This window comes from Pelodiscus sinensis, chromosome 2 (genome assembly GCF_052426305.1).
Source record: "Pelodiscus sinensis isolate ZL-2025 chromosome 2, ASM5242630v1, whole genome shotgun sequence".
Lineage (NCBI taxonomy): Eukaryota > Metazoa > Chordata > Testudines > Trionychidae > Pelodiscus > Pelodiscus sinensis.
Genome location: NC_143053.1, coordinates 114047105 through 114074163, shown reverse-complemented (window position 1 = coordinate 114074163; position 27059 = coordinate 114047105). Strand labels below are relative to the sequence as shown.

Here is a 27059-nt window from a genome sequence, read left to right as displayed (position 1 = left end):
TGTTGACTGCTCCCTTATGCCTTGTGAAACGAGGTTTACAGGAGCGGTTGACAAAGGCATTCCCTGTTGACCGATCTGCATCTTGACTGATGCACTGTGCCGATGATCTGCTGAGCTGGCACAGCGTGGCGGCCATTTTTATTTTAATGAAGCCAGGGATATTTAAATCCTGGCTTCATTGACTATGTCAGGTAGTCTAATTTACATGCCTCTGGTGACAGAGGCATGTAGTCTAGACATACCCTCAGTGTCACAAGACACAACTCACTGCCATGGCGCCTCCTGCTGGTCGCACTGGGAGTTAGCTTTTATCAGCCCATAGCACACCTCCTTCTGGATGGTCTCTCCTAGTGTCCTCACTCCATGCTCCCCATTCCAGCGCCGCATAATTCCAGACCATTGTGTCCTCTTTAGGACAATGTCCTCTGGCAGTGGCCACTACAATTGTTTTTTGTTATCCTTCTGGGGGGGGAGGTTATCAGCAGTCCTGTGTCTCTGCACTCTGGGCTCCTCCCCTCCCAGGGAACCCCCAATTCCCTTGTCCCCACCTTGCCTCAGTGACACACTTCCAGTCTTCATCTAGCACCTGCCCCATGGGCAAACTGCAGTCTGAAATAGCCACTCATTATTAGCAAGGGGGTGTGGACCTGTGGCCTCTTTCTAGCCTGGCTGGCTCCCTGTAGCCCCAGTATCCTCAGACCTTGCCTCAGGCCCTGCAGCCTGGAAATGAAGTCAGGCCAGAGCTCCTAAGCCTTGCCTGACTTTACCCAGCCCTTCTTTGTCTCAGGAAGCCTCCAGCTTCCCTGATAGCCAGGTCCCTCCTGCTCCACAGCTAGAGCAAGAGTGTCTCTCCTTTCACCTCCCTCCCAGAGCCCTTATTTATACAGCTCCCAGCTGGGCCCTAATTGGCAGTATCTACCTCAGCTATGGGCTTTGCTCTCAGTCCTCTCCCCAGATTGGGTTTTACCCTTAAAGGGCTAATGCAGGGCAGATACCTTATCACACATAGCTTTGTAAAGACATTTTGGAACACCTGCAATGGGATGATTTATTTTTAATTTACATAAATTGTTTTAATTTAGTAATACTCAAAATAACTGCTCCTCAAAGAATTTATGAAAAAGCATTTCTGTTTCTCAAAATCCTCTGTCCCCCCCATTGATGATTATGACTAATAGTCACATGGATAATGGCACCGCAGTATTTTGTTCCATGTGGTAAATGTACTAATTATAGATTCTTCACAGAAATAATCATATCCTGATTTTGCAAATCTTGATGGAAGAAGAGAAAGATACAGGAGAAATAGTCATTGGGAACAATAGGGAAACAACATGGTATAGTTGTAGTGGAGAGGAGAGTGGGCTGGGCAGATCATTTCATCTGTGCCTGTTTCCCTTAGGCCTTTTTTCCTGTTTTGTTTCTATTTCGGTTTATGCGGAGCTCAACATGCAGCCCGTGGGTGAGATCCTTTTGAACATGACCATCACTGGGAACACGCTCCACAATGAATCAATATAATGGTCTTCTGTTGATATACGTTTTAGTAGTTAAATTCCTGGACTGTCATTGCTCATTAAAAGTGCTGTCTTATGGGTGGAAATCAGGTAAATATTGCATTTTATTAATATCAGTGGAACTGACTTAAATGGGGCCTGTGTGTTGTGTAGTCTTGCCTTAATCTTTGTATTCATGCCTGTCAGCATGAAAGAAGCTATTTGCATATATTTGCATGTATGTGCAACCACACTTAAGTAGCGGCCCTCTGCATGGGATGAAAGTATCATTGTGGCCCCCAGGACTTCCAAAGTTGAGTAGCCCTGTTTTAAGATTTTCACAGGGCTGTATCTTACTATGTATACAGACAGTGCCAAGCACACTGGGATCTCACTCTTACTTGGGGACTTTTAACACTACTGTAATACAAACAAAATTGTGACATTATCTTTGGAAGAGAAAAGAACCCCACACCTAATATACCAACCCTGGAGTGTGCTAAAGAGAATAGGGCTCACACTGTGCCTTATGCAGAAGAGCTGTGGGTCTGTGATCAGTGAGTTCTTATCTGTTAATTTAAAAAAATAGCGGAAAACTCATTTAAGAATAATGGTGAAATTTTCCCAACTTGGGTACCAAAAGCTAGGTGCCTGGATTAGTGTCCTGATTTTCAGAGGGGTCCAACACCTGCAGCTGCCATTGACATTAATACCTTCCATTTTGATTTCCATGGATCTATGGATACTCATCCAGCTACTTTTATGTGGGCACCTGATTAACAAACTCAAATTAGAAAATATCACCCGCACTGAAGCATGAAACATCTTTCTAACTTATTGCATGTAACTGGTCCATTCTTGTGAAAGCCAAGTTTATAATGAACTCTGCAAGTTTATGATTTCTTCCTAGCCACCGTGTAGCTCCTTAGATCTGATGTTGTTCCCAAGAGCAATCTGTGCAGAAACAGACATGACGGGTCGTAGCAACCATGTGAAAAATAAATTACTTTTCCATATGACAACCTGTGTGATCCACATGGAACCAATTGCATGCTGAATGCTGGAGATATTTGGCCTCTGAAGACTTTCCTGGTATTTCCCAATTCATAAGCTGTGGGGCTTGTAGTCACAAGCATAAGAAAATTCATGATATGCCACAGCACATGGGAACATATTCAGAAATAAACATGTTTTTGTCCAGGCTACTAACGTTTTTCTGCAGATTCCAAAATCACTATACAGCTCTAGACTGAAAAAGGGGTTCTGTTCATTTATGTTACCCAGGTGTTTTAAAATTCAACCATTTCCATTACCTGTAAACTTAATAGCATTAGCCACCTGCTGGCTTGGAGGAGCAAACTCTTGCCAAAAAGGAAAGCAGGAGCAGTGAGATACACTCCTAATGTGCTCTGTTCCTTGCTGTCAGAATTAAGGCTCTGAAGCTGTATCCTGGAATAGCAGCATTACCTCATGCAGAGCAAGTTCCTGTCTCCATGCGTCAAACTCTTGAGTAGAGGACTTACATCAATTGATGCCTGCCAAAAGAAAGAAAAAGTAGAGTAGAGTAAGATTAGGAAGGAACTTTGAAGCCATTATTGAAACTCAAGAAGATTTCCATTCATTAGCTATTAATCTAGGAAATGCTGCAATGAAATATAAAAATATAGGGCCAATTTCTCTGCTAGTATAAATACGCCTTGCTCTATTGCAGGCAATGGAGCCAGATATACCAGCTTGAAGATTTGACTGAGGTTATTAAGAAAAACACAAAGACTCTGGTTTTTACAAAAAACTAGCACAGCAGTGGTGAACTTTGAAAGGGCAGATTTTAAAAGCTGTGAAGAAATTGGTAAAGAGCAGGCAGAAGGATAAGGTACAAAGCTGAAACCATTGAAGGAGCTTGGAAGCTATTTGAGAATATTGTATTAGAAGCAGAGGAGAATTTATACTTAGAAACTTTAAAAAAGTAATAAGGGAAGAGTTTAATACAGCAAACTATTTGCAAATATCCTTGTAAACGAAACCTGCCAGTTGGCTTTGACACATATGCAACCCATTAATGCACTTAGGGTACGTCTACACTGCAACACTATTTTGAAATAATTAGCGCTATTTTGAAATAACTTAGTCCATGTCTACACAGCAGGCAGTTATTTTGAAATAGTGTCAAAATACTGTCAAGCTGCAGGACTACTTCTTCCAATTCCTGTAACCCTCATTGTATGCTCAGTAGCTCAGTTTGCGTAGCTTATTTCGAGTTAAGCCCTGCAGTGTGGATGCAGCCTTAATAATGAACATTAGAAGGCATGTTTATTTATGAGACCTTCAGGGAAAGAAAGTGATAGTTCAGATACAGGTGCATGCCTCCAGATTCTCATTATTGCTGAGGAGGAGCTGCTGATGAAGAAATCAGGGATCCAAGGAAGATGTGCCAGGGGGTGAAGATTTTTTTGTTACTTGTCCCCTTGTGGTGGGGGGGCGGGAGGGGAAGCAAGAGAGAGAACGCATTGCTTAATGTCTTAATGTCTGGTAGTGGAGAAGAGAAAAGGAAAAAGTACAGTTGGTAGGGTTGTGATTTTTCCTAGGCATTCTTGTGATTTTTTTAGGAGGAATTACTGTATCACTATGCTTTGAAGGCTTTATTCACTAAATGAAAGGACTAGAAACCTTTCTTAGTTAAAGTTTTGATTAATTGGCATGACACTTGTAACATTTGCTAAACCTCTTGTATTACTTATGGAGTTGTATTACTTATGGAGACCATCTTGCAGCGTAAGGCGTTAATATTCCAAAATAGTTTTGTGTGTTTACTCGTGTGTATTGTAATTCTTACACTGGTGAGGCCTCAGCTAGAGTACTGTGTTCAACTTGGGCATGATGATTTAAGAAAGATGTGAACAGATTGGGGAGAGTCCACAAGAGAGGAATAAAAAAAAAGATAAGCGATTTAGCAAATCTGACCTGTAGAAAGTTGAAAGAATTAGGCCTGGTTAATTTAAAGAAGAGAAGGCTGAGGGGGGGGGGGGGGGGGGACAGGACCTGATAACAGTCTTCAGACAGGTGAAAGGTTCTTATGAAGAGAGTGGTTATCAATTGTTCTCCATTTCTATCAAGAGTAGGACAAGGCGTAATCCACTTAGTTTGAAGCAAACAAGTTTTAGATTATCTATTAGGAAGAGCTTTTGAACTATTGTAGCCCAGTTTTTTTAGTGGTTTTGGGTGGTTACTGACTTCCAATTAATACTAAATTAAAGAGTAAGGAGGATTGTAGGGTTCTAGTCCCAGAATCAGGCACAACAGAATGAAGTTATCGATTTCAGTATCTGGCTGGGAACCGTGTTGTGCACAATGATGAGACACTGTGGCTAAAGCAAGGCTTTCACCACTTTTCTTAACACAATAAAGACACAAAGGGCTCATCTACACTGGCCCCTTTTCTGAAAGGGGCATGTTAATTTCACAGGTCATAATAGGGAAATCCGCGGGGGATTTAAATATCCCCCGTGGCATTTAAATAAAAATGTCCGCCGCTTTTTTCCGGCTTTTAGAAAAGTAGGAATAAGATCCTCCGGAAAAGGGCTTTTTTTCCGGAGGATCGGGGCCAGTGTAGACGCTCTTTTCCGGCTTTTCTAAAAGCCGGAAAAAAGCGGCGGACATTTTTATTTAAATGCCGCGGGGGATATTTAAATCCCCCGTGGATTGCCCTATTACGACCTGTGAAATTACCATGCCCCTTTCGGAAAAGGGGCCAGTGTAGACGTAGCCAAAAGCTGCAGATTACATAAAAAGATAACATTTACTTTGTACTATTGTTATCTCTTGTACCATTCTTGCATATATACTGTGACAGACTCAGGGCAGCTGGCTACAATAGTTTGGTGGAGGGCTAATCTACAGGGAACTGGGTAAATAGTTTTCTGTTCCGTGAGTAAACTGGCCAGGCTCTGCTACCATGTAATCAAGGCAGGCAGGCACCTGGGGCCTATTAAGAGCTTGCCTGAAGCAGCAGGCTAATCAGGGCACCTGCAGCCTATTAAGCTCTGTTGGGGCTAGTTTAAAAGGCTTCCCTTCAGGAAAGGCAGGGGAGAGGAAAAAAGCTAAGTGTTGGGAGTAAGAAGTCTGTGGTGAGAGAGCTGAGGGCTGCAAAGAGGGAAGTGTGCTGAAGGGGAGCAGGAGAGACTTGCTGAGGTACCAGGGAGAAGGTAGTGGGTGGAGCATTTAGAGAAGTGGCCCAAGGAAAGGCTTCCAGTTGCCGCTGCCTTAGGGTCCCTGGGCCGAAACCCAGAGTAGTGGGTGGTCCTGGGTTCCCCCCCAACCTCCCCACACCACTACAGAGTCTGCGCCAGTGGAGGACCAAGATCAGCATAGCCTTGCGCCACTTCCCACAGCTCCCATTGTGCAGGAATGGTGACCCATGGCTTCTGGGAGCTAGCGGAGGCAATGCCTGTGGATGGTCAATGTAAACAAAATGTCTCATGGTCCACTAGTGGATTACCCTTGTGTGCTGCATGCTGAAGGTTGTTGACCCTTGCCATAAATATTCATTTGAATGCCCAGCCTCCCTTGTCTCTATTTAATTACTTCACCCTAATTACCTCACTCTAATAATATTGGTATGCCCTTTGATCTTAGTTATTAGCATGTTAATGATTTAACCTGTTGCTGTATATGTCAATTTGTTAAAGTAAGTTCATAGTTACACAGCTGCCTTAAAATATCCAAGCTCAGTATCAGTTCAATATCCCTATGGTTACCCTGCATTATTATCTACAAACTTCACTCATAAGTGTGCAATTCCCAGTTATCCCAAACTCAGGGTAACTTTCAGGCCATTTTTCTACACCAAAAATTATAGGTCTCAAAGGCTTATGTTAATTTATGCCACATGCTAATTGCTTAAGCTAACATTTTATAGGCCTTTAGGTTCTATTACTCCTAAGTAAAATAAAATGCCAAAGCTAGTTCTATGGCAGAGATGCACCATAAAAAGGGGGCAGTTTGTGAGGGTTAGTCCCTGATGGGCCACTACTGTTCTATTTACCTGCACTTCTGCAGGTACTGGCAATTGCAGCTCCTGTTGGCTGCACAGTGATCCACAGCCAACAGGAGCTGAAATTGTCCATCCCTGTGGAGGCACAGGTAAATACAACACTGGTGGTCTGCCAGGGGCTAACCCTGAGAGACTGGATCTGGCCTGCAGGCTGGTATTTCACCACTCCTGTTCTAGGGGCTAAGCAGTGGAAAGGCTGCCCAGGAAGGTTGTGGAATCTTTGTCTTGGAGGTTTTTAAGAGCAAGTTAGACAAACACCTGTCAGGGATAGGGTAGGTATTATCTCAGGAGGATGGGCTAGATGGGATCTTGAATTTTCTTCCATCCTAGAGTTTTATGATTATATGCTGACTATAAATTGACAAAAAGGTAGAAAAATTGTAAACAATTAAATACCACAATTTTATATATACTCTAATTCAAACATCTTGTCCTGTTAATCTCAGATTTTTCCAAAATGTTCTCTATTAGTAGTGACTATTTTTGAGAAGCGGTGTGGAAAAATAATTATTCAAGAAAATTAGAAGGCTGTTAAAAATCATAGTTACAATGCAAACATTTCTCATAGGGTATGTCAAGATTACATCTCTTTTCTCGAAAAAGGGATGTAAATTAGACACTTCGAAATTGCAAATGAAGCCGGGATTTAAATTTCCCGTGCTTCATTTGCATAATGGCAGCCGTGGTTTTTTTTTTGAAAAGGGGCTTTTCAAAAGACAAACAGCTGTTTAGACGGGATTGTTCAAAAATAAAACCCCTAGAGGAGCACAGGATATCTCAGAAAAGGGTTTTTCTTTCGAACGATCCCCGTCTAAACAGCCATTTTTCTTTCGAAAAGCCCCTTTTTGAAAAAAACCTGTGGCTGCCATTATCCAAATGAAGCGCAGGAAATTTAAATCCGGGCTTCATTTGCAATTTTGAAGTGTCTAATTTACATCCCTTTTTCGAGAAAGGGATGTAGTTTAGACACAGCCATAATGTATTTGCATATGTGACTTGTAACCCTTTTCAACTACCCGTGAGAAAGAACGCACTTAAAAGAAACGGTGATATTAAAGAAAAGCTGAATAGAATCTACTGTAGAGAAAGGTTGGAAAATTTCCAAATTTCCATAGATTAATATAATAAATATTTTTCTAGTGATATTATCTTAAATGTAAGTTTATATATTTAAATTAGATGTTTTATGCAGGATTATTCATGGTTTCACCTAATCTTATACACTGCTCTGGTCTTGCTGTGATTGCAATTTGCTGGTTCATTGAAAAAAGGGAGGGTCCCAGGATAACATAATTTTGTGGTGGTTATGATTACACAGATACATTTTAAGAGACAACTGAGCTGTCTAGAATTCTCAACTAAATTAATTACTGATACAGCTGAAGAAAGCAGGAATGTCACATAGTACTTTTAAGATATGGGGGGATGATAGATTCATAAAGTTCATTGAATTTTTCAGAGGAAAGTCACTGTAAAGGGTAAAATATTATCATAACAACACTTAGATGTCTTTGAAAATAAGTGTCTTAAAATAGGTTACATTCTTGCGCAAATGAGGAGCATGCTTCAATATCCATTGAAGAAAATGAAAATGGATTTAAGATTAGAAGGATTTAGCCAAAATATCAAGGTCCTTCCATATAGGTAAACATCACAGTAGCATCAGATGTATAATATAAATGGCCTTCTCTCTTTGATTACTGTAAGGCGGTGTTTCTCAAAGTGGTCCGCAGGCTTCCTGCACTACTTCCCACAGCTTCCTTCTTGCAGCTCCTCTTGGTTGCAAAGGGCAAACCGCAGCCAATGGGAGCCCCAAGGCTTTGTGGCTATGGAGCCATAAAATAAACAAACCAGAGTGGCCCACGGTCCACTTTGAGAAACACTGCTGTAAGATAAATAAAACAATACAACAAACTCCACAATGTAAAGATCTGTGGGACTTGAAAACAGGGATGTATTACTTCTGGGTTACTAACATCTCCACACTGCTATTTATCAACAGCTATAATAGGGGCTTCTCTTGGTGACCCACAGTCTGCAGTAATTGAATAAGACAGGAAGTTCTCCTATCAGTCATCTGACTGACAGAGGTATTAGCAACTGATTGATTCCTTGACCCTATAGAAACCCACAAAGCCTGCCAGAAAGTGTTTAGACTAGGGTTAGGCAACTACTGGCCCACGGGCCAGATCTGGTCCGCCAGGATTAGCCCTTGGTGCGCCACCACTATTGTATTTATTCTGTGCCTCTGGAAGTACGCGATTGCAGCTCCTATTGATTTCCAGTAGGAGCTGAGAGAAGTGTCACAGATTGGGACATCACTCCCTGCAGCTCCCATTGGCCAGGAACTGTGGTTCCTGGCCAACAGGAGCTGCTATCGCCCATACTTGTGGAAGCACAAGTAAATAGAGCAGCAATGGCCCACCAGGGGCTAACCTCTGCAAACTGCTGCCACTTTATTGCTCATAGACAACAATATGGGTTCCCAGTTTATTGTTATGCCTGCCCTGCTTCTGAACTCTGGTACTGACCTGAATTCTGACTCCCATTGGACTCCTAGAACTTCAGCTTACTCCTGGAAACATGGTATTGACCATTGGCCTGATTCCTGACTCTGTTTCCAGCTCTGACTGAGGCTTGACTTTCAGCTTGACTCTGACCCTAGTAACCACTCTGACCCCTGATTTCAGTTCTAGCATCCCAAGCTCCTGCCCATAGTCCTGAGTGCCTTTGTCCAAGATTTTGACATGACTGTCAAGAGTAGTAGAATGTGTATCTCCTGGTCATTACCTTTTCCCAGACTATAATAATATGAATAACAAGGTTATATTTCTTTCAGATTACTTTTCCCTGGGGGGTGGGAGTGGGGGTACAGAACTGGAAGAAAACTGCAATTAGTACTTGTTTTAAGTGTCCTTTTTCTACTCGTTTTGTCAGTCAACTAAATAATTTATTTGAATGCACTTTTCAGTATAGTTTATTTTGGCACTGTGCTTATATTTGTCTATAAATAGTTTTAGTGTAACATGTATACAAAAATACTTTGAGGGTTTTCTTTGAAGGCAAAATCTCCGGATAGGCGCTATACTAGTAATGCTTCACAGATAGAAGGAGTAAACCAGTAATGTATCTCAGACTCAAATGTCTTTATCCTCTATTTCTGTTAAAGGCAGTCTTTCACTGCCATTTTATCATGAACACACAAAGCTCTAATACACCACAGTTTAGAAGGTAGACAATGAAACCAGTATCAAGTAATCCAGATGCTATAGCAGCTATTGTAAAAGGCTACCGAGGAACTTCATCAATTCTGTTCTCTCAAAGGTTTCTAGTCCAAATATTTTTAAGACTCATCAGCAGATTCTGATGTATTTTCTAAAACATTTTTCTTTGAAACCTTTCTAAGACTAATATTCTACTGGCATATGATGGTAAATATTGGAATAAATTGCCAAGGGAGGTGGTGGAATCTCCCTCTCTGAAGATATTTAAGAACAGGTTAGATAGACATCTGTCAGGAATGGTGTAGACGGAGCTTGGTCCTGCCTTGAGGGCGGGGGGCTGGACTCGATGACCTATCGAGGTCCCTTCCAGTCCTATGATTCTATGACACAGCTACACTGATGCCAGTGGTGAATATAGCCCTTTGTCATTGCACAAACACTGAAAAAGCTTGATTGGGTTGCAATGATAAATGGAGTCCTAAAATGTTATTGTCCTTAGTTCAGAAAAGTATTTAGTGGTCAATTCTGAATCATTGAAACATTTTTAAAGATAAATTGGGTTTGGGGACTGTATAGGACATCTAGTAGGCAGCAGCATTTAAGGCAGAATTTAAAGACTAAAACCTCAAAGGGATTTAGGCACCCAATTTCTATAGATTTCAATTGAAATAGGTGCTTAAATTCTTTTCAGGATCTAGCCCTTGATTCTCAGATTACTCAGTTTCTCTTACAAATGGAGAAACTGGGAATCTAGAAACGGTTTTCTCATGTATTCAAGGGGCATAAAGGAAGATGGCTGGAGACAGTTACTAGTTGCAGATGATGTGCCATCCAGAAGGAAAAAGAGAGAGGGAAGATCACCACATGTATTTAACTTGTTTGGGATTTTGTATGTGTTTTAGGAACCTTGTCTTTGAAGAAAATAACCTAAAGGACTGATGACTTTTTGGAAAAGATTGTACTGGATGCCAGCCCTATTAAAGCCAAAGGACCCTTGTCCTTAAAGGAGGTCTCCTTCCACTCCCAAATAGACTGCCTATTGGTGTTTGCGAGTGAGAGCTCTATACCTAGCCCCTTGCTTTCCCATGTATGGACACACCATTGTTGTTCAAAGGCTTTTTATCACAATTCCCTGTAATGAAAGCATAAGACACCCTCACCTGAAATAATAGTACCCAAAAGGGTAACCATATATGAAGCTTTTTAAAAAAAAAAAAAAAAAAAAAAAACCTTCCTGTCATTTTAATTTGTAATGTATTACTCATCTCACACTCCTCTTCTGGCTCTATGGGCATTTAAAAATTGCAGTTGTGTCAAGTGAATTTTCAGTTGCTAAACCCATCAAGTTAGTTTTCCAATACAGGGTTTTGACTCCAGAAAACTAATCTATCACAAATAGGCAGTATTCAGGAGTCCTATTGTATTTATATTTAATAATGACAAGTTTTAAAAGTAATTTCAAAATCACTTTGGCATCTTTCTATGATAAAACTAGATAAAATATTGTTACTGTTTTTAATGACAAAATACTCTTTTTTTCTTATAAAGAAATATTGGTCATTTGAGGAGATGTAGGAACATTAGATTAATATGCTTTCATAAAACTTGCTGCCTCTTATCAGTTTACTATTGACTAAAATATCACAAATCGGCCTAGCTATTGCTATTTTAATTTATAAGAAACCCAGTTTCTAATTATATCAGTTTTTAAGACACGTTCATCAAGCTCTCTAACCTTTACATCAGAATGTGTTTTATTAATCAGTCTATAACATGCCCTTTTGTTATAGTCAACTCAACCCAACTACTAAAAGATTCAATTTTCCTTTATTTTTGCCTTGGTTTTTAATCAGTTTGATAGACATGGGAGAAGATTCAATTTCCAGAAGTCTCTTCTCTTGAGATTTGATATTTATATGTGATATCTTCACAATGTTGGGCCACGTTCAGTCTTCAGATATATACCTGCACCTCCTTTTGATTTCATGGGAGACTTGTGGATATGTATTTGAGGACAAAAATTGTCTTTGATGCTTAAACTTTTTCAGACTGAATTGTCATTTCAGATGGTGACTGTTCTGAGGCAAGCACAATACAGTGAAGACAGGAATGCCATAGCCTTATCTGGTAAAAATCAGTGCCATTCCATTTAATCAGATTTACACTAGCTGAGGATATTAGCCATTATGGGATGTTCATGCCAAGTACATATCCCAGTTTGATGAACAGTCCATGGCACAGATCTACCTTAATAGCTTCTTTTTAAAATGCAGCTGAATTGCATTATTCACATATAAATTTCCTTTGAAAGTCATACCAAATCAATAATTCTTGCATTATTGCAACTTATTTTACATAAAATATGGTTTTATGAATCAATTCTCTAATATACAGATTGTTGCATGTTAAGATAATGTAATAGCAAATGGAATTCTGACATTGACCAGTCATTGGGTAGGCTTAAAATAACATACACATTTTAAAATTATTTTAATAGAATTACTTGGTTTTAAAAAGTGCTTATTATTGATCTCTGAGATGCACATTTTCTGCCTGGAACCTCATTTTAGTAATCTCTAGTCAAGTTATAGGCTGAACAAAAGTGTAGAGATTCTAAGAGTAAAAATGTGGTCAATTTTTTTTTATTCATGGTTGTGGAACATTTCCCCTTCTTGTTTTGTTTTTTATTTGTTTTAGTCCTTAAAAAGTGCTGGATGAAATATCAGAAATATTGAATTGTAGCATAGTGAAGTAAACCTTATTGTGTATAATCCCACTTTAGAGTTTTTGACTACAGGTTATAAATTTTAGAAACCTAACACCTATGCCATAGTTCTCTGCCCACTCACAGATCCAAGATATGAGAGACATCTCCTGTTGCATTTTCTGCTGTCTGTTGCATAACTGTGCCAGTGTGAAGGAGGGGAAAACATGGACCGTCATGCCTTTAACTGAGTGCAAGGACAATACAAATCCATGGACACAAGAAACCTACAAAGATCCTTTCTCAGGCTACTTGGGGGGAGTGGGGGAGCTGATATGTACAAAATCTCAGGTTGTGATCAGCCCTTGTGTGAGATAAAGGAAGAAATAAGAAATCTTCCCTACTTTTATGGAAGTGCAAAAGCTTCCTATGGAAGCAGTCCCTTCATTATTACAGGACATAACACCTGTTCTCTCCTGCTGTCTCTATGGCTATGTCTAGACTGCAGGCTTCTTTCAGAAGTAGGTTTTCCGGAAGAGATCTTCTGGAAAAACAACTTCTGAAAGAGAGCGTTCACACTGCAAAAACGCATTGAGAAAGTGATCTGCTTTTTTGAAAGACAGCGTCCACACTGAGTAGATGCTATCTTGAATTTCAGCTGTGATTACTATGGATGGAGTGGCCACCAGGTCACCTGTATTTTTTCCTCTTTCTTCTTCTTTCGAAAGAACTCCCTCTTCCCCATCCACACACACCTTTTTTTGAAAGAGCTCTTTCGGAAAAAGGCTTCTTCCTCGTAGAAAGAGGTTTATCAATGTCAGAAACCCTCTGGCTACGTCTACACTGGCCCCTTCTCCGGAAGAGGCATGCTAATTTAGAACTTTAGAATAGGGAAATCCGCGGGGGATTTAAATATCCCACGTGGGATTTAAATAAACATGGCCGCCGCTTTTTTTCCGGCTTGGGGAAAAGCCAGAAAAAAGCGGCTAGACTGACGCGATCCTCCGGAATAAAGCCCTATTCCGGAGGATCTCTTATTCCTACTTACAGATAGTGGAACGAGGCGGAATGGATTGCTAGTTCGAACTATCTAGCCCGTGCCGCGTGTAGCTGCGCGGCACGGGGTTCGAACCAGCCGGCATTTAAAAATGGCGCCGGCCGGCTTATGCAAATGAAGCCTGGGAAATTCAAATCCCAGGCTTCATTTGCAAGTGCGGTATGCCTACATTACCCCGCTAGTTCGAACTAGCGGGGTAGTGTAGACATACCCTATGACTTTGGGGCACTTGACTTTTGAGGTGGCTTTTTTATATACAGGGGGCTTCATTTTTCCAGACTTTCTGGACATCCAGTTGGCATTAGGCCATGCTGCTTCATGATAGATTATCTGAAATACGGGTACCTAAGACTAGGAGGCTTTTGAAGACTGGAGCCAAGGTGCAGAGGCTGCTCAGCAACTCTCAGCCAGCACTCAGAACTTTACAAGTCCCAGAAATCAGTGTTCTATCTAAGGCCTCTATGTCCAGTATTCACAGGTAAGGACTTTACCAACTGACTGAAAGCTGATGCCCTCGCCTGCAGCTAGTGAAGATACTTTTTATGTGGGACCCAGAATTTGTGTAAATAACTAAGTAAAGATTTGTAAAGTAGGTTTTTATCATCTTATTTGTCTAGTTGATTTATCTCCCTTCCTCCTTACACTGCCTACAGTTTAATTTCTTTTTGGTTTATTGGAACTATAAAAAGAAGTCTTTTACTCTGAGAGACTGACTTTATTTGAATGCAAATTAAAACTATTATTGTTCAGTTACAGGCCAAAGATTATAAACAATCATTATTTTATGACTTAAATTCCAATCTCTTCTCTCCCTCACCGCTACTTGGTAACTCCATATAAACTGACTCAAGTAGAATTGTAGGCTTTTTTTAACCAATTGTTAATGTATTAGGCACATTAACCCTTTGTGCAGAAATGCATTAGTAATTGGTTTAAAAAACGCTTCAATTCTACTTGAGTCAGTTTATATGACATTACCAAGAGGGGGTAAGGGGTGGAAGGAGAAGAGATTGGAATTTAAGTTGTAAAATAATGATTGTTTATGATCTTTGTGTTAGGTCCTGTACGGAGATTAGTGAAAGAGAGTTGCTTGCCTAAACAGAGATATGTGAAAATATTAACTCTCACCAAAAATTTCAGTTCTCAATGCAGATCCTTTTTAAAAGAAAATGTACTAGAGAAGCACCCAACCAAGATCAGGATTCCATTGTGTTAGGCACGGTACAAACATATGATAGTCTCCACCTCAAAGTAAATAGGTAAACCAGACTGAGCGAGAGGGGAAACAGAAGCACAGAGAGGCAAAGTGATTTCCTTATGGTCAATTTATTCCTGGTAGAGCTGGGAGGTCTCTTGACTCTGAGGCCAGTGCTTTACCCTCTAGTTCTCGCTATTCCTCACTATTATGTTTTTTTAACTGTAGGTCACTGTGGCTCAACAAAATATACTTGGGGAGCCTCTTTTCCCCTCAGCTTCCAGAACAAAGTCACATACTTGAACAAGTCAAGCATGTTTTCTCTTTTTTCCTTTTCTGCCAGAGATAAGGCTGGCTATTTATTTCAAATTGCCTGCATGGCCATTGTCACTGTGAGCACAAAATGCTCTCATGTATTGTGTTTCTTGAGGTCTTTTCATTAAAAGACATTACTGGAATTAGCGACCAAGAAAAAGGGGAGGGGGAGACAGTTTCCCTCAATTGGATTAACCTTTCTACCTTTGGCAACCAGGGTTCAGAAATAAGCCTGCCCTTTAGGTGAAGTAATGGATGAAGCATCAGTAGATTCCTGTTGCAGATAGGTCAGTATGTATCCATTTCTGGGCAGAGAGAGAGAGAGAGAAATTAGAATGCATGCGTGAGAAACCAGTAGTATCTTAGTACCTCTTGCAAACATAGATTCCAGGCTGCCGCACCTAGCTAGAGACACAACAGCAGGCTGAAAGGGTAAATGCATGCTATGCAAATGGTGAGCTGTAGTGAGGGTGTCGCGTTGTTCATCTATTGTGAAAATAATAATTTGTATGTACACTTAAGGCCCACATCAGCCACTGTGGACAGACCTTATTTTGCAGGACGGACAGGTGCTTATTTGTGACAGAAGAAAAGGAAATTGTAAAGACAAAGCAACCCCCATTCGCAGACTTTTCAGAAATCCCTGCATCCTAATTAGCTGAGATTCAACACTTCCATTGTTCAAGGCAGAGGGGTAATAACAATTCTTTGTAGGCAAAGGCATTTTTTTTTTTTTTACTAAGTGTGGTCTTTCCGGCCTGTTTCAAAACCTAGACTAGCTCCAGCAGAAAGCATTATCAGCATGTAACAATGGTCTGATGTCTAAGACAAGCTTTGACTTCAGCTGAAATGTTTAATTTTTTTAAATGACACAATTAGAGTGAGCTTTTTAAAATCTTGAATTTCGAAAATGTTTTTCTCGATATGTAGGTAGAGAACAGGAGATGGATGAGTTTTTAAAAAAATCAATAGTTAGATTTTATTAACAAAACAGAGCCATATTCTTAGGTGGTGTCAATTGTGCCAGAACTGATCAACAGTATGTAACAGCATTTGGCTACACAGTGATGAGGCACCAGGAGAATTTTTCAAATAAATCAGTTGGAAACTGTAGAAAGAAATAGTAGCAACTGTCAAAATAGTTTGGCTAAAATGTGGCAAATCATCCCCATAATCCTTTGCTTAAAACTCAGACCAGAAAGGTTGCAAAAGAGCTTAGTTAATTCTTTTTGTTATTGTGAACTTTTGGGTTCTGTTCAGCAGTACTAAAATATCACAAGAGATGCTTGCTTTTCCATATTTCTTGGCTGAACAAAAGCAGGAAAGTTCAGGAAATCCTGAAAGCCCATTAGTGAGATTTCCAGCCCACTGTCCAAATAATCACATGCTTATTAAGGCAAATGTCCACTGATTTCAATTGACATTTTTTCAGAATAAGACAGTAGTATGGATTTGGCCCAATTTTTCAGTCTTAAGAGAAGAAATATAACAATCATCCAGACATGCAACTGTTTTATTCAAACCGAATTAAATGTCTGCATTTTTCAAAGGTTTACCAGGGTTAATCTCTGGTGGGTTGCTGCCACTGTATTTATCTGCCCCTCCCCCGGTAGGGACAGTTGCAGCTTCCATTGGCCATAGATCATCTTTCCTAGCCAATGGGAACTGTGGGAAGCCGTGTCCTAGTCCACGCCACTTTCTACAGCTACCATTGTCCAGGAATGGCAATCTGCAGTCAATGGGAGCTACGAGTACCTGTGGCAGTGCAGGCAAATATAGTGGAGGCAGCCCTCCAGAGCTAACTCTGGCAGATCTCCACCATCTTATTGCCCACCCCTGACCTACGCCCTCAGGAACATAAGTGTAAAAAGGTGTATGCTCAAACATACTGGCATATTTAAATATATTATTATTATGAATCTTACTTTTATGTGTTGCATCTTTACATTTATCAGGGGCTTGTCTGAAGTCCTCTGATTTGGAGATAAATTTCAGATCAAGATGCCTGCTACTACAGAGTAGATTGTAGGCACTGTGCCTTCTCAGATATTTTACGTTTGTTCTTTTTTCTTTGGCTTTCTTTAATTTACATAAAAGCCATTCAGACCACAACTATGCCTTTTTCTGTATGTACAGCTTTAGATTATAGGAATTTCCCTTGTGCTTTTTATTGCTTCCCAAATTAAGTCATATGGGTAAGGATCTTAAAACCCGGTACCAGCATGTGACTTACTAATAGTATCTACACGGCCGTGTCATTCCCAAGAAAAGCATGTTTCAAATAAAAAGGAAATGTCAGCCCTGAGTATTTTTTTATTAAATCCCCTTTTCTTCTTGTCTTCAAGTTCAGCTTTTGTTGACCACTTCCTCTATCTGGTTTATTTTTATTAGAAATGAGCAGATTCATTAACTGTATGTAGTGGTCACGCAGGGGCAGAGAATGTCCAATAATGGGTAATGCTTGTATTTTTCATTGGGTGACCAATGTTTGCTTTGGAGATGGCCTGGGGAACAGATGTAATCTGAGACAGCGCAGTGTTTACTTCTTCCTTCACTGATATGTGAGGCATATTTGAAACCAGGGAGAAAGAAAAACAAACACTTCAGAAGAAGGTACCTGCAAGCACTCCCCGTTCCCCAGGCTGCCTCCTTGGACTCCAGCCAAAAGCTGCACGTACGCGCAGACGCATACACACAAATACTCACAAGCCTTCAGCCACTCTGGTTCCAAGAATTCTTTCCATCTGACAGCTGATCCAGTGTTCATTCTCACCATGGAGGGTTTTTCCAATGAACAACTTATTAATAAATGCAACTACCTCAATGATACTGATCCATGATCTCCTAACCATTCTAAAGGCCCTTTCAAACTGAAATAATTTCAGTTTTTAGAATGTATTGTAACACACTTGTGAAATGTTTTTCATTGTTAACCATTTGTCCTCTGATCCAAGACTTGTCCTTTCCTGAAATGATATTTACTGGCAATGAAAGGTCATTGAGGCACTCCTCACACTAGTGGCTGAACAGAGCATTCTAATGAAATACACGATCTGAGGAGCAAGAATGGAAGTATCGCCATATACATGAAATGTTGAAATTGCTATTGCTTCATGTTCATCTAAACATTGTTATTTTCCTATCTAAATAACCTGTTCTAAGATAAGCCTGTGTATGCAGCACATAAGAAGCACAAACTGTTTGTAGAGAAGAAAGCTGACTTTTTGGAAGGTGGAGAAATAGTATGGTTGCTCCCTTTTCCTGGACCTTCTGTGACTTTGTAAATTTTGTATACTAGCTGGCAGCATGCTTAATGCTTTACCGGATACAAAGATTTGCACTAATAATCCAGTAAAAGGAAAATGTATGTCCCTTTACTTTTTAATTAATCTTTGTGGGAAACATCACGGCTCTGTCTAGACTGGCAAGTTTTTCCACAAAGTGGCTGCTTTTGCGGAAAAACTTGCCAGCTGTCTACACTGGCCGCTTGAATTTGCACAAGAACACTGACGATCTAATGTAAAATAGTGATAGAAATGTAGCCGTGTTAGTCTGGGGTAGTTGAAGCAAAATGCAGGACAATGTAGCACTTTAAAGACTAACAAGATGGTTTATTAGATGATGAGCTTTCGTGGGCCAGACCCACTTCCTCAGATCAAATAGTGGAAGAAAGTAGTCACAACCATATATACCAAAGGATACAATTTAAAAAAATGAACAAATATGAAAAGGACAAATCACATTGCAGAACAGAAGGAGGATGCGGGGGGGTGGGAAGGGGGAGGAAGGAAGGTAAGTGTCTGTGAATTGCTGATATTAAAGGTAGGGAGAGTGGGATGTTTGTGAGTTAATGGTATTACAGGTGATAATTGGGGAAACTGTCTTGATAATGGGTGAGAAAGTTCAAAGACTTGTTAAGTCCCTGGTGGTAAGTGTCGAATTTTAACATGAATGACAGTTCATTCATGTTAAAATTCGACACTTACCACCAGGGACTTAACAAGTCTTTGAACTTTCTCACCCATTATCAAGACAGTTTCCCCAATTATCACCTGTAATACCATTAACTCACAAACATCCCACTCTCCCTACCTTTAATATCAGCAATTCACAGACACTTACCTTCCTTCCTCCCCCTTCCCACCCCCCCGCATCCTCCTTCTGTTCTGCAATGTGATTTGTCCTTTTCATATTTGTTCATTTTTTTAAATTGTATCCTTTGGTATATATGGTTGTGACTACTTTCTTCCACTATTTGATCTGAGGAAGTGGGTCTGGCCCACGAAAGCTCATCATCTAATAAACCATCTTGTTAGTCTTTAAAGTGCTACATTGTCCTGCATTTTGCTTGATCTAATGTAAGATTGTCAGTGTTCTTCCACAAATACTATGCTGCTCCCGCTCAGGAAAAAGCCCTCTTGCGCAAATGCTTTTGCGCAAGAGGGCCAGTGTAGACAGCTAAAAACTGTTTTGCGCAAAAAAGCCCCAATGGCGAAAACGGCGATCGGGGCTTTCTTGCGCAAAACCACATCGAGATTGGAATGGACACTTTTCCACAAAAAGTGCTTTTGCGCAAAAGCTTCCATGCCAATCTAGATGCTCTTTTCAGCAAATGCTTTTAACGGAAAAACTTTGACGTAGCCATTGTGTCTGGTGTACACTTTATTGTGTGTGGTGGGGGAAGGTTCCAAACTTACCCATTTTTGAATGCAGGACACATTTCAAGTGGGCTTTAGGTTCAATAGAGATATTTCACACAGCTTGACTTAATGTTATAGCAGCTGCCTTTCTGCAAAGCTACTGAGACCCAATACAGACCAGCAGAGGCCTCCGTTGCATTCTCAAGTGGCATGGCATCCCGCATTTCTAGAATATTTATATAGTAGTAGACAGTGTAGTAAAAACTAGTTCCTCTCTGACAGCCATGTTGTTCTCAGCATTATCTAAGGATTTTCCAGGAAAGATAAAATCAAATTCCCCTTCCCTGGTTTATTTGCCTTAGTGCTTTTTGGCAACTGTCCCAGAAATAGTCTGAAAACTCAATCTGGAACACGTGAGGGAGGATATGGATTATGGAGTATAGGGATGTCATTGAGATTTGTTTTAAATAAATAAAATAAAGATGTAGCTAGTAGCTCTCATGATAAATCCATATGGTTGTTCCAGGAAAAACAAATATCTTGTATTGAAATAATAAAGCATTGAAGCAGTTTGCCTTGTCAGGTGCTGTGGCACTATTTCGAGACCATTTTCAACAGCACTCGCTGAGTATAACCTGAATAGAAGGTGGTGTTTGGAAATGCTGCTTGTAGACTGTCAGGACAAACAATTACAAAGATTGCATTTTGCATCCTTTTGGATTGTTCATGAACTATTCACAATGGCTGATTTTTGTTTGTTTAAAAAACTTTTGGTCTGTACTGGGTCTCAGTAGCTTTGCAGAAAGGCAGCTGCTATAGCATTAAGTTAAGGTGTGTGAAATTTGCATTGAATCTAAAACCCACTTGAAATATGTCCTGCATTCAAAAATGGGTCAATTTGGAACCTCCCTTACCAGCCACAATGTCTATAGTGGAGCTGTAGCACAAAAGTTTGCTGAATATTGCACAAGGGTGTTTGCTTAGCAGATGGAATACACATTAATACAACATGAGTTGGGAGAAACTGATACAGATACACTCCCTCTCAAATGGGTCCTCTTTTTTGAAAGTTCAAAACTGGTAACCCCAGTCACTGTGAATATTCTTTCACACCTTCAGAATTTGCCATAGTCAAAGTGTGTGATTATTCACCTACGTCACGTGCTATCATTTCTGTTAAATGACTGACTATCAACTTGAGAAACTATCACTTGTTGTGGTTATGGACCTACTTGCTTCCATCTCATAAACAAAATTTTAGTTATGCAGTCAGAATAACTTCAGCATGGTTCCATGGCATGTAGCTTGACACAGAATGTAGTTTTCAGAGCTTGGGTTTTATGATTTAGGGGTAACACTATTACTCTGGATTGCAATTTAGCACACATGTTCTTTATATTTTACTCTGTTTCTAAATTTAGCAAATCAGTTTAGCTGTTAATTTTCTTAAAGATTTGTTTGTGGGTGTGTCTGTGGGCTCCTAGATTGAAGAGAAAAACCCGTTTTAGCTCTGACCGAACTAGAGTGCTAAAATAGAGTGCAGTTGCAGCAATGCAAGGGGCTAGTTGCTCTGAGTTCATGGCTAAAAGTGTCTAACAGACATATTTTCTGGGTGAGTAGTCCATCCTGCCACTCATAGTTGTACTCTAGTCTTAGCAAGCTAGCTTGATGAGAGCTGGGAATCACACCCCGAGCTCCAAGTGTAGCTATACCTTCATTAGTTTGTCATCTTACAGAAAATGGATTTTTACACACTCTTAGTCAGTGATGGCTAAGGTCATTTGAGAATTTTTAAAATTGGAATAGACAAATGAATCATTTACAAAGGTTACATCTATGCTGCACAGTTATTTCAGAATAAGCTATTCCAGAATAGTTATTCTGGAAAAGCTTATTTCGAAATAGCACATCTACACTGCAGGGAAGCCTCAAAATTAGTCCGCGGTAGGCTTTCCTAACGTAGATGTGCTATCTCGATTTAGAGCCCAAGGAAGAATAACTTAGAATGGCCCTGGTGAGAGGCTATTTCAAAACAGCAGAAGTGGAGCATCTACACATGCTTTATTTTGAAATAGCTACAGTAAAACTCCAATAGTCCGGCATCCAATACTCCGGCACTCCTGAGAGTCCGGCATCAAAATGGCAAGAGCCTAGTGAGTGAGCTTTGGCAAAAAATAAGTCACAAGGTAGCAGCAGCAGCAGCTGAACTGAGCAAAAAGGGTAAAAAGGCTTAAAAAAACTAAAACATTACAGTATTCTGTATACAGTATGTACAATAAAAAGGGTTAGGAACACTTTATATACAGTATATAATGTATACAGTATATATATAACCAGGTTATAGTACCTCCTGATAGTCCGGCATATTTGATAATCCGGCATCACCTAGGTCCCGTAGGTTCCAGATTATCGGAAGTCTACTGTATTTTTGAATAGGCACCATTCTTTGTAGAATGAGGTTTACAGAAGTTGGAATAAGCCGTCCATTATTTTGAAATTATTTCAAAATAACGGAATTGTTGTGTAGACACTTGCTTATTTATTTTGGAATAATGGCCATTATTCTGAAATAACTTTGCTGTGTAGACACACCCACTAGAGCATACACAGATATTTTGCACATAATATTTTACAGGTACATAGTAGTATTAAGAGCTTGATGGTTTCCATACATATCAGAATTGGAGGCAGGCAGAGGGAAGAAGTTGATTGTTTTGCCTTAAAAAAAAACTGCAGCAGAAACCGTGTAAAACAGGTAAATGATTTGGTTTTGCAGGAATCCAACAAAAACCTTGACAGTAAATGGGAGCTGCAGCCACTCAGCTCAATAAAAAGCAATCTACTTATTTAGGAATCTGTGAATTTAGGTTTCTAAATTTAGGCACACAAATTTGAAAATATTAGCCATAAATCTACCAGTGCAGTATGCATGCGCGTGTACACAGACACACAGGCTACATCTAGACTGCAAGCTCCTGTCGAAAGAAGCTTTTCCAGAAGAGATCTTCTGGAAAAACTTCTTTTGAAAAAGAGTGTCCACGCAGCAAAAGTGAACGCTATCTCGCATAAAAGTCCACCTGGAGCTAGTTCAGGAAGGGCATTATGTCATCAGTTACTTCTGAGTGCTGTTGCCTAAGCCTAGCTGAGAGAGGTGCTTAAAAGGACCCCCTTGGACAGCCGTTCCTCTGCTTCTGCTGCATGCTTGCTTACCTCTTTGAGGGGCAGCAAAGCTTTAGCAATGTGTGTTCCGGTTGCCCAGCTTTTGGACGCCACAGGATTTTTCTCTGACATAGAGGTCAGCGTGGCTACCTTGGGTGGCATGGATCACCCTTCAGCCACGGCTGGTCCGACTGTGGAGAACAAAGAGGAAAAGTTGTTCAGTCATCCATGCAGATACTGTCCCTGAGGCCATGCCCTCCTCTGGGAGCAGCGAGCAACAGTCTTTGGGCCAGAGAACGGGGAAGTCCTGGGAGCAAGGCCATGTGTGGCCTGCACACAAGCCTTGCCTCACAGGAGCCCCGAGGTGCCCAGGGGACCATGATGCCTGCTTCTTCCTCCCATGGAGAGGGGACTGGAGCAGCCTGGCCCTCCATGGGACCTGCACACACACCTGCACCTGGCTGCACTGTCCACGGGAACAGGTTATGCCTCATGCTGGCAGGCATGCCCGTGTGCTGTGTGCAGCACTCCTCAGTGTGTATGGAGTCATGTGTGTGCCCGTGTACCCAGCCTGCCTCCAGCAGTGGCTGGTAGTGGGAGGGTGTCCCCCATGGGGGTCAGACATGTGTGGGGCCTCCTCTGAGCCTGTGAGCAGGATCCCAGGGATGCTCCAGGTCTGCCTCCTGAGGCCGTGTGGCGCAGACTGGCACTACACGTGCTTCCATGTGCACTGACTGCAGCACGATGTCCAGGCCAAGATGACCGAGCAATGATTGCACCCCATCCCCTCTGCACCCACCTCCCTTACCCTGTGTGTGTGTGGAAAACTGAGAGCACTCACCTGATAATCCCTCCCCACCATTAGAGGATGTCCAGGCCCAGGGGTACCGGCTCCAGGGTCAGCATCACTATACTGGCCGTGTCTTCCTCATTCTGCCTCCACTGTCCCTCCTCCTCCTCGTCCTCAGAGAGCTCTGGGCGGGTGACAACGGGTGTTTTGAGCCCCGAGTCCACCACCACAAGTGGGGAAAGGGCTTCCCCATCCCCCAGGATCTGATGGAGCTCCTGGTAGTAGGGGCAGGAGTGGGATCTTACCCCAGAGCGCAAGCTGTGCTCCCTGGCCCAGGTGTAGCCCTGGCAGAGCTCCTTTACTTAGAACCGGTCCGGACTGAGTGTCCCTGCTTTTCCAGGGCCTTGGCCGTGCGCCTATAGATCCTCCAGGGTTGCCTCCTCCCCTCATAGCTAGAGGAGGGACAGGATCTCTGTTCCAGACCAGAAGGGTGCACGCCACTTGCTACCCCTGGCAGGGTCCTGGAAACCCTGGTGGTGCTCCCTGCGAGGGCCAGGAGGGTCTCGGGGGGCTTGTGGCTATGCCATGGGTATGAATGGCTGTGGCAGGGAGAGCCATGCAGTAAGGTGCTGCTTACAGGGCCGGCTTCCTGCCACAAGGTTTGCCCAGGGTGTCTGCAGCTTTAAGAGCTGGCAGGAGACAGGAACTATAGAGTTCTGATTACTTGGGACTGAGTGGCCACTGGGGCACCTGTGCTATTTCCTGGAAGCCTCTTGTTTCGAACCCCTCCCCCAAAAAAACCCCTCTTCCGCGTCCACACGTGCCATTTTCTGAAAGAGCTCTTTCGGAAAAAGTCTTCTTCCTTGTAGAAAGAGGTTTATCACCATCGGAAAAACCCCACCATTCTTTCGACTTTCTGTTGAAAGAACGCAATAGCAGTGTGAACGTAAGTGAAATTTTCTGGAAAAATGCCTGTTTTTCCAAAAATCACTACAGTGTGGACATACCCACCCACCCACAAATACTACAAGACACACACTTTTTCTATAATATATTACTATTAACTCAACATAATAGGTTGGCATGTGGTCAGATTTTTCAGTCTTAGCTCTGTCATAAGAAACTTAAAGACTTGCATTTTAACAGTGGTTTTGTATTTGTTTCCTTTTTTATTTCTGTAAGAGGATGTTAAGGTTTTAAAACAGATATGCATTGAAATACTCTCTTGTGGGGGAAAAACAGCTGTGTGCATATGCTAAGCAATCAGTTTTGAAACAACTGTGAATAGTGTGCCTTTTTTCATTTGGTTTTTATATATCAAATGACCGTGGCCAGTATTCTAGTCTAATAGCCTGCCAAGTATAATTTTAAGTTTGCTTAACTATTTGTCTAAAGAATTTGTTATAAGACTACAGACTATAATGTTATCTACTCAGAGATAAAATTTCTAGGACTAAAATTCTGTCCCAGGAAAAATACTGGCTAGACCAAAATTGCAGGAGGCATCAGCAGCATCCTTATAGTTTGGGGTTCTCATGCTGATTTTGAGAACTTACAAAAGATACTTGCAAAAATTCTCAGTATTAATTATTTGTTCATGTTATTATTTCAGTTATGCTTTCCAGGACTAGTCCCTGCTCTAGCTGAAATCAATGGCAGTTTTCTAGTGGCTTCAGTAGAAGGAGAATTGGAAGCAGAAATGCTTATGCATTTTTATTTGGGCAGTTTTCATAAGCTTCTTGTCAATTCATTCTGATTAATGTTTGTTAAGAGATGAAAGTGGGAGGAGACAAAAAAGAGTTGAAATCCAGGGAAGCACTTCCATAAGTATTGATTGGACCATTCTAACATTTTGAGGCTACAAATATCCTAACAGCAGCTTCTCCTGTGAGAGAGCCAGTATCTCGTGCTTCTGGTTAAAACAAACACATTGTGTGGATTTTTTGCTGTTGTTGAACCTCTGTATTTGTGTTTTTGATTGGGAACTGAGAAGGAGAGAGGTGTCTAAACAAATTAATAAAATATCTTGAGTTGTGAAAGAGGTTCAGATGGAGTTTGGATATTAGTTTTATTTTATCTGAATTGGTTCACCCTTTAGCTTATAATAGGTTGATGTAGTAAATGGTCAAACAAGTCTATTTTAGCTCTAATTCTCATGACCATGAAATCATCCAACCCAGGCAGTTGAATTTGAGATTAGACACCAAATGGTTTGTCAGAACATCTCCACTGACATGCTGGCACCATCAACTCCTGTTGAAATTGATGCTTCAAACTTAAAGGATCAGGCCTTATGTTTGAATTTAGTTCATACTAAACAAGTCATCTGGACACCTCCATTAGTAAATGGAGGACATTACAGAGTGTGGGGAACTTAAAAGTATTCTTTCAGATGAAGAAAATACAATCTGAAAACACTCTGAAATTCCACTGGATGGCTATATCCGTCGTATTCTTTCACATTTTTCTGAAGTCCTGCTGGCCCTCTTAAAAACACTGCAATGTCCCCAACTGCCCTAAAAGGTTCAGATCTATCTATCTATCTATCTATCTATCTATCTATCTATCTATCTATCTATCTGCTCTATATATACCTATTGCCACATCACCAGGCCCACCAATGGAGTTGGTTTGGGGGGAGGGGGGAAACAAAGGTGGGAATTCAAATGGGCTGGGGCTTTTGGCAACCATGATTGTAGCAGTGGTGGCTGGAGCCTTGGACACTTTAAATTGCCACTGGAGCACTGTGCAGCATGCTCTGGGTGGCTCTGAGCATTTCCGGGGGGGGGAAGGGGGGAGCATGGTGAGGCACACTCTGGGCAGTGCTGAGGGCTGGTTATTCCCAGCCCTATTTGTTCCACCCTTCTGGGAGCACAGAGGCATCCTCCCACACTGTGCCAAGGAGCCCTGCACATCACCTTGTTATTTAAGTGAATTTATGCATAGACAAGTTATTTATGATTATACAAGAGACCATAACCTGAGTCTTTGGGTTAAAGGAGGGTCATCTAGTTAAGGTGAAGAATTAAGAAAAAAAAAAAAAAAAAAAAAGCAGAAAATTCACTTTAAGTAGCTTTATATTTTTTATTTTATTTGTTATTGACTAAGTGCATTCTAAACAATGTTTTTGTTGGCCCTTTTGAAAACTTGCTACTGAACATTATATAGAGTTATATCAAGGATGATTATTAATTACCATCCTGAATACATTGCAAGTCACGGTAGACTCCAAATGAAATTTAGTTTCCAAAGCAATTAGTAGTTAATGATACTATAGATGTTGCTCTTTGTACTGTGGCTATTTCTCTTGTTGTTACATCAACACAGAGGCTGTGTCTAGACTGGCATGATTTTGAGGAAATACTTTTAACGGAAAAGTTTTTCTGTTAAAAGTATTTCTGCAAAAGCACGTCTAGATTGGTATGGATG

General features: G+C 41.0%; 1 long non-coding RNA gene across 2 annotated transcripts; it reads right to left on the bottom strand.

Annotated features, from left to right (window-relative positions):
- Nucleotides 1–248: 248 nt before the first annotated feature.
- On the bottom strand, nt 249–25170 carry LOC112543996 (uncharacterized). 2 transcript variants are annotated; one of them, XR_003087295.3, is made up of 4 exons: nt 23682–25170; nt 22892–23031; nt 15246–15346; nt 249–3031 (listed from the first exon to the last, which is right to left on the bottom strand). It is a non-coding gene; the product is annotated as an uncharacterized LOC112543996 (long non-coding RNA). The 2 variants fall into 2 exon arrangements; XR_012901654.2 differs by lacking the exon at nt 249–3031 and having other exon boundaries at nt 14522–15346; nt 23682–25165.
- Nucleotides 25171–27059: the final 1889 nt, after the last annotated feature.